The following is a 14,708-nucleotide window of genomic DNA, read 5'->3' on the forward strand; positions in this document are numbered from 1 at the left end:
AAACAAAGTGAAAAAAAATCATTAAACATTCCCGCTTTTTCAGCAAAACCTCTTTCTATACGATTTCTAAATGTCAGATCAAGAATCATGTTGCAACCATTTACTCTTTTCAGTTTCATGTGCCTGTAAAAGAACTTGGAGCCACTGCAAAACAAAGGTTTATATACTTATTCACAGAGATAAGATTTCTTAGCTTGCCTGACTGAACATTTGTTTTGTTTTCTCAACAAGTTATACCTTATCTTATCGTAGTTGGAAGAAAGCATTTTCATAGCAAAGTGAAGACACCTTTGTTTCAGTAAAACATTTTTAATTTTATTGTTAAAACATGCATGAATGCTATTGGTAGTAATCACATTTGTTGGTACACATTTCTCTTTTAGATCTTGCAGATCTTTGCTAAATAAATAACATACCATGTCCATTTCTGTCCTAAACTCTATACTCTATCTGATTTTTTCTTGCTAGGGACCAAAAACTAGCATACCTTTAACAATGTCAATCTTTTAATATTCATAAGTTAACATTTTACCATTCCTCGCCACTGTCTAAAAGACTATGTCAAGTGTGATAAGAGTTACTGAATGGGCACTTACAAGAGGATCTAATAAGTTTTGACAATGTATTTTTGTCAATGTAGTTTTGACAATGTGTTTTGACACTTTTGACAATGTATTTATCAGTTAAAACTAGGTCAATAATATAAACATGGATATGTGTTAGTCTGAAAACATGCTGCTAAAGTGCAAACTCCGTTATTTTGGTAAAAAAAAGGATTGCATATGAGAATGCCCTATTATATGAATATAGCCTACTTTTGCCCGTCGATTGTGGGCAGATTAAAGTCTCCACATACAACAAGGCAGCCATTAGATACATTAGCAGTGCTATTTACCTCATTTAAATGAGAAAACATGATATTTGAATCAACAGCATCTGGAGGACAATAGACAGTTAATAAAAAATAATTAGTTTGCTTTAGTAACTGTGCAGAACGCCAGAAAAACAAGCATGTCTGAGTTGGTTATGTACTTTGACGGTAAGCTTATCACAAAAGTTTATGTTTGTCTAGAACAGAGTAAATTAAACAATGCATCGGCCTTCATGGTGGGCACAACAAACCCTTTTTGTAGTTGATTATTAGGTAAGCAATAAGCGAAAAATAAGTACCATGCTATATTTTGATATGAATCACAAATCCATAAACAAGCTATAAGTTAGTTAGACCAGTCATCATCTTACATCTTCTTCATAGAACGTACTAGAGCCGGTTGCTGCAAGCGGCACGCCTCATATGTTGAGCAGTTGTTAACACTAGATAATATTGTAATTTATTGCCATATTACCAATTAATTGTTTATTGTTGATGTGATGTACAGTTTTTAAATTCACGAAGTCTTTGGTAAAAAGCTGTTGTGATAAACAGACGTTCTTGCATATGTAGTAGGAGGATCGCCTCTTCCAGCAGCTCGTGTGACAGTCGTACTAACTCGGTCCTGCATTAATTCATCATAGGTGGTAATTGTTTTTATTTTGTATACTGTCATTTAGTTAACTTGCTGTAGTATTTAAAAAAAAAACATTGTCAAACATGACAATTGTTTATCACAATAAATATTGCTCATACCCTAATAATAACAAAATACATGCTTACTTCAAACTTCCGCGTTAAAATTTAGGTCAGATCTAAAAAAGATAACGATTTGTGAGTTTCTAGCTGCAATTCCTAACTCGGTTGCGGAATGTACACAGAAATAAATTTTGGCGCCTACAATATAACTGCACGTTGACAAGGTAGTTTCTACGAAACTACAAAACTGCTAATGCTAGTTGTACAGCGTAGTTGTAGTAGGCCGTTGTTGTAAATGGTTTTTAGTATACTCTTGAATAGAGCTTGTACATTGATAATATTATTACAAACTATTACGTATGTACTACATTGCTAAGCGGTTATTTTATATGACTACAGCAGGTTTTGGCTTGCCCACAAAACAGTTATACTTTTTCTTCTAATTACAATACAGATTAGAACCTGACTTTTCAGCAATTATAAGCCTAGCTACAAAACAGTTATATTTCTATTAAATACATATTGGAACCTGACTTTTCAGCAATTATTAGCCCAGCTACAAAACAGTTATATTTCTATTAAATACATATTGGAACCTGACTTTTCAGCAAATTTTAGCCTAGCTACAAAACAGTTATCTTATTTCAACTTCGTGGACTTGAACAGCAAGTATTAGCCTGGCTACATAAAAGTTTTATGACTTCATACAAACTCAAGCTTAGAGCTATGAGAAGGTATTATCATTGTATGTTGTATGTGAAAGTTATATATTATTTAGGTTTACATCGCATGTCTCAACGAAATATAATATGTACCAAATAGAAAAACCGTTGAAAAATTTGAATACACTAAGTTGCAAAATTGTATAAAGAAAAAGTACACACTGAGTACAGCTGAGTACACACTGCCTTGACGCATATTCCACTAATGCAAACAAACTGACTAGAAATACAGGATGGCTAAACTATATAAATGTATGCAACATAAAAGTTAATAAAACAGTAGTTACTACTGAATCAGGGCATCAAATAACAGGTAATACACGATAATAGTCTCGTGTGAACAAACAATAAAATTTTGTTTTAAAACATATTGAAGATATGCCCTTTATCCGCATACATGTATACATTGGAAAGCATAACAGGAAAACATATGTTTAGCTATGCGTAATGGATTTTTCCATACCATTATATGCTGGAGATGGCCTACTATTGTCATCTTCTGGAGTCAACTTCTTACACCATGACTCGTAAGCTTCTAGCACAGCTGGACTCAGTCTAATAAGTTGCCGACTAATGACCTGATAGTCAGAGCTACTCTCTTTAAGATAATATAAAATGGTCTCATTTACCATCTGAATACCATAATACGTTCCAGATATATGCTCCTGTCGACAATGTTTGTAATCTTCGGCTGGAACTACATTAAATACACCATAACTAGTATGGTGTGTTTTATAGCGCTTCAGGTACTTGATTTTATAATACATAAGCTGAGCATCTAGTGAGACAGCAGCAAATTCCACAGGGTTTTCTGTAAGCTCCTTGCCATTCCAGTTGGTAGCTTCATGATCTTCTGTTGTCGTGAAACACTTCACTGCTCCTCTGGTGGATTCTTCCTTGGCTATTACACAAATAAATAAATAGAAAACGTTACAGACTACTCCACAAAGTTTTGATGTAGTTAACCCTTTGCTTACAAAATCCGTAAAAGCCCGGAATACGAGCATTGTCTCAGCGTACGGTTCTCGAAATAATTCGGCCTTCGATAGACCTTTTTTAAAATATATTATTTATTATAAAACAGCATTAAAATGAGTAATTTGATCAATTTCCGTTGGCTTTGTAAAACTGTTTTGAGGTTATAAATAATACCTAATACGCATGTGCAAGCAATACACTTTGCAAAGATGTGATCTTTTATGGAAATCTATTCATCATGAACGCACGCGGTTGTTCAAGCTCTGCTAAAAAAGTTTGTTTAGAGGAAGACATCGACTGGTTTGGAAATGAAGAAAAGGATATCAGGTCGGAATAATGTGGGGTAGACGATGAAAGTGAAAAATAAGATCAACAGGGTGAATTGGATTGCGAACGTGAGAGTGAAACGGCCGGCGATGAAACCGGGAGTATTTACGGATTTCAAAGAGGAGCTGACTTAAAACAAAAAAAATTACATTTTGCTGACAGCTTGGCAGGAGTAAGTTCGAATTTTTAAACAGGTAAGTATTTTTAATATTTAAAGCTTTTTATAACATCTGCCATTATAAATGTTATATTCAACGAAACGAATAAATATGGCTTCCAAAAACATTGCGATGCTTCGGAGCCTGTTGATGGTAAAGATATTTGGCGAGTTATTTATTTAGTTTTGCATATAAGTATTTTCAAAAAGCCTACTCTGTTGTCTTACTGGTCCACAATCCTTTATTATCTACGCTGATTTTTAATAAAATTAAAAATAGAAGCAAGTTTACTTTCTACTGTGCATTTTGCTGACAATTTAGAACAGCCTGCTAGCAATAGATTTTTCAAGTTAGGAGATCTTTTTGCCATGATATGCGACTGGTTATATTCTGTTTCGCTGCCTGGTAAATTCATATCTATAGATGAAAGCTTGCTGGCTTGGAAAGGACGACTTGGACAACCAGTTTCTTTGCAAACTCTTGCAAACATATGACACCGTGCATATGCTTATCATAAACCATTTTCACAGAGTTATTGCCTCCAAAAATGTATTTGTTATCGATGTTTTATGATAGAAAGGTGGCAACATTGACACATCACAATGTTGATAGAAATATTCACAGACGAATAACTTTGCAGGGACGATTTACAGGGAATAAATGGCTGCCTGTTGAGAAATTTCTAAGCTTTCAAATGCATATTCATTTATAGCTCTATTCATGTAAGTTATAGCGAAGTTTAGGCGACATTGTCAGGCCTCCATTTTTCGCTGGTCTTTTGGGTAATGCACTGAGAATTTCGAGTGGTGCTCCCGCAATGCATCGGAGCTCATAACTCCACTTTCAATGCTCTTTGACGACCAATTTTTTTGCAAATTGTTGAGAACCTATGAATCCGTGCATGTATTATTTATACAACATTGCCAATTACCTTTATCAATTAGGAAAATACGTTTGAAAATGGTGTATAAAAAAAATTAATAGCTTCAACAAATTGAGACTTTTGCTGGAAAGCATTTGCAAGCTATCTGCATAGAAAAAATATCAGCTTGTAGAGAAATTTCTCAGCTTTCCTATGCATATTAATTTATGTAACTATCAGAATTGTGATGTAAGTTACTGCAGTTTTTATGCAGTCATGCCGAAGGCTCAAATCGCCCTAGTAATTGCCTCCGTACGCTGGTATTTTCTTGGCTGTAAGTGCGCCGTAACCATAGGGTTAAGAACATGCATTAGATATATATAAAACAGGTAATGTCCGTAGATACCAACACTATACTATTTAAAGATACCAGAATAGTATTCTCATGCTCTAGATTGGTGAACACAGTAAAATAATTTTTATGTATTATTATGATACAAATATAAAACTTGTTAGCATGTATGTGACTTACATCTTCAACCTACCTGCTTCAATAGAGAGCTTGATATCCGCCAATGCTCGACCATCTTCCTAACATAAATAAAGACAACTGGTTAAAAACGAAATTCAATGCAAAAATGTTAAAAAGTTGTTAGTTCAGGTTGAGAAAATTAAACCAAATAAGTGAGGAAGTATCTTAACATCTATTTACATACATGATATACAGATGTGCTAAATCTGCTGGGCATAGTTATTGTTTCACATACCTTTATACTTGCCAATAATTCTTTACGGTATGTGAAAGGATTTAAAGACATATCACCATCTTTTCTATTTTCTAGCTCAAACGATTCAACATATCGTTGCGCATGCTGAAAATATTAATAATATTATAAAAATGGAGATTCTTAGAATTATTCTTTAATAAGTTTACAACAACAACAATGTGCCGAATATCTAGAAAGTTCAAGATTATTGCATAACCCCCTACAAGGAATCACACTAATTTTGGTGAAAAAACATTGTGGTTAACAGTGAAAATTGACAGAATAGAACTAGGTTCCTTAGTAAGAGTTAATGTGTAGATAAATAATCCAACCAGACGTTTCCTACTGATAATTGTTGAAGTCTTGAGACCTCTAGGAATGAGAGTGTCACTCACCTTGATAACATACAGTCTACAGCTTCACCTTGGTAACATACAGTCCACAGCTTACACAATCTTTCTGTTGCATAGCCGCCATCTCACTATCTGTCACAGCATAATCAGCAAACCTCTCATCAACAGAAACAAGCTTCCTGCAAATATTGTTGCTAACAGTGAGCTTTTGGATTAAACCATTTATGCTAGAATGCAAAGGCAATAACTGTTGCTTTTTGTAAGATTTACCGACAAACATAGTGAAGAATTTCATGCTCACCTTTCTTCAATGGTCTGTTGTCCTTTGTAAGAAAGAGAGTCCATTGAATGAATTTTTCAAAGTTTCCTATCTACCAGCTGCAAACAGAGTACCATATACAACTTGTATATAAAGCTATGCAAGCTAATGAAAGTTGCATGTTATAGATACACGCAGAGAAAGTATTTCCGTGCCTACAAAACAGTTATCTTATTCAAGTTACACGCTATATAAAAGATGTGCTGTTTTAAATTTTTAAAACAATTATTACAACTATGCACAGCCATGCAACACTAATTGTTCTCAAAATTAATATCTTGACATAGTCTTTTATTATAAAAGTGCAGCATAAGAATACTAACCATTAGGGAGTAGTGACTTCGCTCAGAATCATGTCTTGGTACTACAATAATGTCAGCAGGCTGGTCTAATGCTTTAGTGAGACTATCATGGATTAGTAGAGCATAAAACTGAAAATAAACATTTGATGAAGATAAAAAAAGTTAACAAATAATACAATATGGCAAAATCTTTTCTGCTCTGTTAAGCGTTGCATAATAAGTTTATAAAATATATATTTTGCTGATGTAGCAAAAATTATGATAAAATTAATCCCATGATGAACTTTTACCGCTGATTAAATGAAAGAGATATTTTGAAAGCATCACGTCACATCAACTTTAGATCACAACCTCAGAAATACATACCTTGATTGTTGATTTCGACTCGGAAATCGCCAGTTTTATGCCAACATCTACCACCTAAAATAAGTAAAATAAAATCTAAAACTTGGTCCAATATTTCTAAAGAAAATTACAATTAGACATTTAACAGACTGCACTAGAAGACACTGCTGCAACACAAACTGTCATCAAGAACGTAGTTGCTTATAAAACATCTGTCTAGGATCTATTTTTAGCAGCGTAACATGTTATTAAGAACAGTAGACCTTTTTGGTATTTTTTCAATGTATTATGTTTTTATCACTCTTTTATATATATACCTTATATTTCTAGTATCTAGAATAAATCTAGGCATTTCCAGCACCAACAAAACACCAGTAACCATTCTTTAATGCCAGTAATCATTCTTAATTTTCAAGAAGAGCTTTGACTGCAAGCATGCAGCACCATGCTGGCCCCACGATGCCGCTCTTTAGAAATGCAAAAAAGAAACAAATATTGCCCGCTAGAGCAGGACGTTAAACACTGATGTCAAAGGTTTCTTTTAAAAGCAATACAAAACTATTTTCTTACGTCCATGGTACTACTGATTACATATAATCGCCAACACAGCTACACCGTTTTCAAACCGAGTTAGGAACTGCGGTCTAGAAAGGGAAATAGAGATTTAGTCGAAAAACTAATGGTCGAAACCGTTGTTGCCGACAGGCTATTTGTCGAATTCGTAGACTATTAATCGAAATTTAATACTATTTGCCGAATTCATAGACTATTAGTCGAAATTTAAGACTATTTGCCGAATTCATAGACTATTTGTCGAAGTCTAAGACTATTGGTCGAAATAATCAAACACTTTCGCGAAAAATGTTGTTTTTAAGAGAGCACAACTCTAAGTACAAACAAACCGATTACAGTACTGCCATATCTTCTGATTTTGGTAGTTGCTAGTTAATACGATTATTAGGGTTGTGGCTCATTAAAATTGTGTTGAGTCAATGTGTACTAGCAACAATCTTATTGCATCTACAGCTGCACAATTTGCAGTAGGCGATTCTCCCTTGCATCAATAATACTTACTGAACATAAGGAAATAGCAGCAGCTGTACTCCATGTATGCTGTGATAGTAAAAGTACCCAATGCATATACATTGCATGGTTGTGAAATGCTCACTACTGCATTCCTGCAATGTTATTGCAACTTATTTTACATCTTGTCATCTATAAGGACTTATCAATCTACTGTAATAGTTTTTGTAATGGTCACAACCCTAACTATTATATATGTGTGATTTGACTTCACAGTACAAGATTATATTACCAGAACATAAATATATATACAAATATATTTTAGTATGTATACATTGTAAATTAAAACATCTTATACATTGTATGGGATGTTATGTCATGTCGCATGCTGTGTCGTGTCGCACGCACACGTCATGTGGGTGCGGCATTGAGGCTGTAAGGTAGTCATGACTGTAGCCTTGAGCAGAAAATCTTTGAGATGTAATATGCTGATTTACCATGAACATAAACACTGTAAAAATAATGTATTCCCATGGTAGCTCACAAAATTTGAGATAAATTCAGTTAAAGTTACAGCCAAACAGTAGAACATATGTTATGTTTCATTTAAGACTGCAATACTGAAAATCACTAAAACTGAGTAACTCGATAGTGTGTATCATTTTTATTCAGATTTTGCAAGCAGCTTAAATATGCAATTAAAACTTTGTATATTTCAACTCTATTGCTTTCATTTAACAAAACCTAACACATTTTTATAGTTTGTAAAAAAGATAAATATAGAGAAAGTGTTAAGAGTTGTTGAGCATTGGTTTCAAATGCTCAACAAACTCAAACAAGGGGAAAGTGTAAACCCTGGAATGACTTTCCAGTGGTTTGAGCCAAAATCTATTAATAGCTGGCTCTTTTCTTTGTGTTGAAGATAAAGTTTATTAATAAAATTATTAAGCGTACCTCTTTCATAATTATTAATACATGTTTTGATAGCGCAGCATACAATATGATAATATTATTTGTTTATAGCGGGTCAAATTCCTCATCATCAATTATGCACCTTGATCCAGGACCTAATGACTTTAACAAAAGTGACATTGATGATACGTAAGTCAATATAAATATAATTATTATTAGCACTAACCATACAATAAATATGACAGAAAAATCTATCGCTTCTTTAATAAATCATCAATACGACAATGAGTGGTTCTCATATACTAACTACACAATAATATATGTGGGATTCACTTATCAATTATATATAAAAGAAAAATGTCTGAAGGCACAAAACTTCTATATCGATTCAAACTATGGAATTATGGTCCAGCATCGATTGAGATGAACATCTATGTAGTCGTGCTGTCAGGTGGTACCAAAAACATCCGAGAAATCAACGAAGAGCAGAACTGAAACAGAAATAAAAACACCATGTATCATTCCCATGTGTTATATGTTCATGGCGGTAATGCAAAGCCGTTATCTCGTCTCAGATGTTTGCGATTCTGGTGTTGGTTTATAGAAAGATAACCATAACTTACATTTACTTTTCTAGTGTGGTGAACTATAAGCTTTATCCAGCTGGGAGCAAGCAGCAAGGAGATATACTTGTGTCATTAAATGGGTACAGCTATGTCGTCAATAAAATTTACAGAAAAATGGATGGTAGAAAGACAGTCTATTGGATTTGTAGCAAACGAAAAGAATGCAGAGCCAAAGTTACCCAGAGTGACAGTTTTGAATCTGCATACAATGCATCCGGCTTACACACGTGTTTATCACAAGAATACCTACAAGAGCGAACTGCTTTAATAACTCAGGTAAGAGAAGTAATGTTAGAAGCACTCAATCTCATTAATAATCCTCAAAACTTATTTAATGTAATGTTTGGCTGAAGCTTGTCATACTAAATATTAGCCTATAAAAAAGCTGTACATGACTCTGACTGATATTATAGATTAAAGATGAAACAAAACTGAAACTTTTCTCAAGTGCTACCTCGATAGTAGACTACAACTTGAAAGAATTTATGACAAAATGTGCAACCACCAGTAGTCTTTCAAGACAAAATTTAATTACGATGGCCAATAAAATAAGAGAGGGAAACAGACCAAAACATCCGAAGTCAAAAGATTTCGAGGTGAGTCAGCCTAGAAGTTTATCATACATAATTTAAATACTGAATTAAGATAACCGGCTATTAAGATAATACGGAATTAAGATAAGATAAAATTAAAAAAAAGTTGATTATAATCTTATTGAGTGTACTGCTGCTTGGAAAACCTAACTTCACTTGTGCTTTAACTTTGCAATAGAGGTTGGTAATCTAAACATCTTATATGGTAATCCAACTGTGACACAAATATCAAAACAGTATCTAAAATATTTTTAGCTTATACTTGATGCCATACCAAAAAACTTCTCGCGGGCGGACATTTAAACTGATGGCGAAAGGCACTTAATATTTTCCACTGACACTCAGCTAGATCAACTAAAGAAATCTAAAACTCGGTATTTGGATGGAACCTTCAAGTGCGTGAAAAGGCCTTTTGAGCAGCTGCTAACGATAAACGCCTTCATAAGACAGGGATGCTTCAGCAAACAAGTGCCACTTTTATACGTATTAATGTCAAAAAGAAGAAAATTGGATTATGTTCGGGTACAAATCTTTATAGAATATTTGTATTACAAGAGTCGATTTTCACCCAACCCTCCCTCTTTAAATGCTATCTCATTGTGTTATTAGTGCCATAATTTCTTTTCAGGTATTGAAAGACATTAAAGAATGGCTAGCACCTGGTTTGAATGCCAAATATGCAATGGCTGACTATGAATTGGATAAGTAAGTATTTGTTAATACTAATATCTGGAATGAACATTTAATTACACGGGCGTTAACATTGAAATGTTTCATGATGTAAAATAGGTTTGCTATGTCCACTCCAAATTAAATTTGTCACAAAAATTAAGCGGTTATATGTCCCACTTCAAAATATCATGGACACATTTTCAAACATTAAAGAAAATTTTTAATTTTGTAAAACATTAAGCTGTCTCAGTATCACCATGTTGTGTAACTGGACGCATCTGTGATTAGTACAACGATTGGGTTTTGTCAATGGTAACAATGGTGATTCTCAATACAATGCCAATGAATATAAATAGAATATTTTTCTCCATTTTAGCACTGTGGAAAGCAGTCCGTGAAGTGTTTGGGAAAGAGCTAGGGATGAGAGGTTGTCATTTTCACTTTTACCAATCGATCTACCGGAATATGAAAAACTACAGACTATCAAAGAGCTATCGTAATAAGAATGGTAAAGTGAGAGAACTGGTTACTATGTTGTATGCCTTAGCGCTGGTACCCGCCAACATTGTAAAAGAGGTGTTTAATTATATATGTATTAGAGCAGAAAGAGACATAGAGAAACATGACTATAGAATGTTCAGCTTACTGGACTACTTTGAAAGATTTTGGTAAAGTGCCAATAATCAAGGGTAGAGCCCAAAAGACTAGTGTGTTTTTGGTTTAAAAATTAGAACCAACAACGACTTAGAAGGATGACACAGAAAACTAAATGGGCTGCTACCGCATCCACACCCTAATATGTATTTACTTTTGTCCATCCTACATAGTGAAGCAGAAAATATAAACTATGTAGCACAAATGTTAGAAAATTAGCAGCAACTAAGAAAACAGACACAAAGCACAAAATATAGAAAGAATTAGAAAATTTATGGAACAGCTTGAAAAACAAAGCAATTTCACTTTCAAAGTTTATCAAAGCAGCCAAAAATCTCACACCAACATTTGATGGATTTTGATTGCGCTACTTTTACTACCTATATTTTGTTTTATTTTCCAACATAGAATTTGATGATGTATTATGGCATTGTATCAATAATTGTTATTTTTAGCTATTTGTCATTGCTGTTCTTAATAATATTATGAATTATGCCATATATTAATTTTTACAGGTCATTCACTACTGAATAAACTATTTAATAAATCAATTTTATTGATTTATATTTATTTTTGAATGCTGTTACTACAATTTTAATCTAAAACTTTGAGAGTTGAATTTTAACAATTATATGAACAAATATTCCAAATAGCTCTTACGAAAGATTCCAAAGCACTACTCTGTAAAATTGCAACATTAACTTTTTGGAGACATAGCTACAATAAATCAATGCACTTCTATGAATATTAATTATGCAGTTACAAGCATACTTGTACAATATGCATATAGGCATATCTTATACACATGCATGTATGCAATTGATTAGGGTGGTTGCACAGATATACTGATGAATAAATCCACAAGCTTAGAAAGTATACAGGATTATAACACAGTTGCACATAAAAAACTTGTATTATATCACTACCATTGTGCTATAATTCTGAACAAAAATGTATAGCCATTACTCTAAAATTAGGATACACTTTCAAAATACTTCACTAAATGTAGCCTGTGAAACAAATGTACTTCCGTGTCGATAAAGTGGTGATAGCTTTTAACAAACTCTAACAAATTTTATCATGTAGTAAAGAAGCATGCAATACGTTGTACATGTATAAATTATTACACCCAAATGTCGCAAAACTTCATAAAAAATCAGTTGAATGCATATCACAAGTGTGTATGCGAAGTATTCTCTGATACAGCAGTTATAGCATAGCATATGTTTAGCTGATGGAGCTAGTACACAAATTTTAAAACTAAACTAACACTAAGTTGAAGATAAACTTAACTAACAGGTAAAAACTTACTAATAATATTAGAATTATTATTGTTTTTGTCCAATAGTATTATTTTCGACTAAACCACCTGAGTTTTCGACCAATAGCCTAAGTTTTCGATCAAAGCTACACTTTTCGACGAAAGGCTTCAATTTCGACAAATGGCCTATCGGCAAATGCGTATTTCGACTAATAGAATTTCGGCGAAATCACCATAAACCTCTAGAAACTCACAAATCGTTATCTTTTTTAGATCTGACCTAAAATTTAACGACATTATAAAGATCGTAAACTTAATCGCTAATGAAATAAGCTGTGTTTTATAGCGTCAACAGCCAAACAACAGTAAAACACGTTTTATCACTAAAATAGCGCTGACTCTCAGGTTATACGTTCATTAACCAGCCTTCAAGTATAAAAGAATGTTTGAATTGGTCGATTTTTATTACTTTTGTTATGCTAATGCACTAAATTGGCATTAATTACCAAAATTATGCGTGATATCGGAGCTTATTTATTAGTGTGATACATGCATTATATGTATTGCTAGTTTTATCAACATTAACAGATAATGAACTCTTTAGAACGCATAAAACGGGAAATACCGCCAATTAAATAGCAAGCAGCAACAATATGCGTATATTAGCAACATTTTTGTAATTAAAAATTATGACATCTTTTGTTTGTTGAGTATGTGGTTTTTGTAGCGTCATTAGGTCTACAAAAATAGTCACATACTTCCTTAGATATTTCGTCGGATCTCACCAGAGGTTTGTTTCGAAAAAAAATATCATGTCAGCATAAATACGTACATAACAACAAACACCTGCAGTTATACACGCTACTTTTCGACACCCTTTGAATAATTATATATTTAAAGAATAAGTTTTTTTATAATGAACTATGCTAGAGGTATGCTCTGTTATGAAATTACATTTTGGCGAGTCCAATGATACTAATCTTTATAGCTTATGTTCCTAGAATTATTTTCTGTATTGCGTGATTTTTCTTTTGTGATCAGATGGCTAGCTTTACTTTTAAATGAGATAGCTTTTTGTTTTGCGTTTAACTCACTCTCTTTTTGATGATCATTCAGTCAATTCGGACGTGTTTTAAGAAGAGTGTGTTAGAGGTAAATAGAATTCCATCGGAATTGTTAATTTTCCTTGTCGTATTTGTAATTGTAATTGTAAATTGTATTGTATTGTATTGTTGTATTGTATGTTTTGAATCTGGGTTGATTCTACAACTTGTTGTACAACCCAGATAGTATTCATTTGTAATAAAGTAAATACTCACTAGACAAAGGACCCGTGTTTTTGATTTGGAATGACATTTATTTGAGATATATAACCAATTCCATTTCATTGGGGGCTTGTCTGGGACATTTAAATTTAGAGTTGGGATTTAAGATTCTTAACTTTGAGTTTATTTGTCTAGTGAATTTGTCAGTCTGTGTTAGCAGTAGCTAATTGCAATTATGTCAAACCATGATGACTCTGTTGAGGCTGGGTATATTGATGGAGATGACATATTTTATGACAGTAGGGAAGACACTTTCCAATCTACCACTGTAGGTTTACCTACTATACCTTCATTTATTCCACAGAGAACTATTCCTCCTACACCTAGGCCTAGATCTACCGTAGTAGTTGGGTCATCTTATCCTTCTGTCACCCCCAGAGAAACGTTATCTGCTGAGACTGTGATAGATGATGCCTATAATAGGTGCTTTCCCAGCTCAGAGCCACAGATAGGCCTAAACATTTCTCCGGTGCCCACTGCTAGGTCAAAATTAGTGAGGATAAATCAATATCCTGATTCTTTAGGGAAGAGATTGAGTAGGCCTAACCAAACTGTAAATAAGTTTGAAACGACTCCTTGTGTTTCCGACGCCTACGCAAGTACAGGGCTGCCTGTGTTACATAAACCCAGTGCTGCTGAGTCGGCTCCAAAGCCGTTGCATTCTTCAACCTCAGCTCAAATTAATAGTAATACCGAAGATATGTTGCGGACTTTGGTCAACGAGTTCACCCACGCTATAGAGGAAAGGTCAACTTCAAATGTAGTCAAATCAACATTGAAAACCCCTCGCTTTGATGGTACAGGAGATGTACATCTGTTTATACAACAGTATAATGATGTATGCGCATTGAGTGGTTGGGAGGAAAGGGTGGCTTTAGCACAGCTGAGAGGTGCTCTCGATAAAGGAGCAAAAGAAGCCGGCAGAGCTGATAGTGTTAA

The 14,708-nt window shown here is 33.8% G+C and overlaps 1 long non-coding RNA gene across 1 annotated transcript; it reads right to left on the minus strand.

Moving 5' to 3' along the window:
• Positions 1-8,824: 8,824 nt before the first annotated feature.
• LOC137404582 (uncharacterized) lies at positions 8,825-12,584 on the minus strand. The gene is made up of 2 exons (XR_010979710.1): positions 12,495-12,584; positions 8,825-9,129 (listed from the first exon to the last, which is right to left on the minus strand). It is a non-coding gene; the product is annotated as an uncharacterized lncRNA (long non-coding RNA).
• Positions 12,585-14,708: the final 2,124 nt, after the last annotated feature.

This window comes from Watersipora subatra, chromosome 9, assembly GCF_963576615.1.
Source record: "Watersipora subatra chromosome 9, tzWatSuba1.1, whole genome shotgun sequence".
Lineage (NCBI taxonomy): Eukaryota > Metazoa > Bryozoa > Gymnolaemata > Cheilostomatida > Watersiporidae > Watersipora > Watersipora subatra.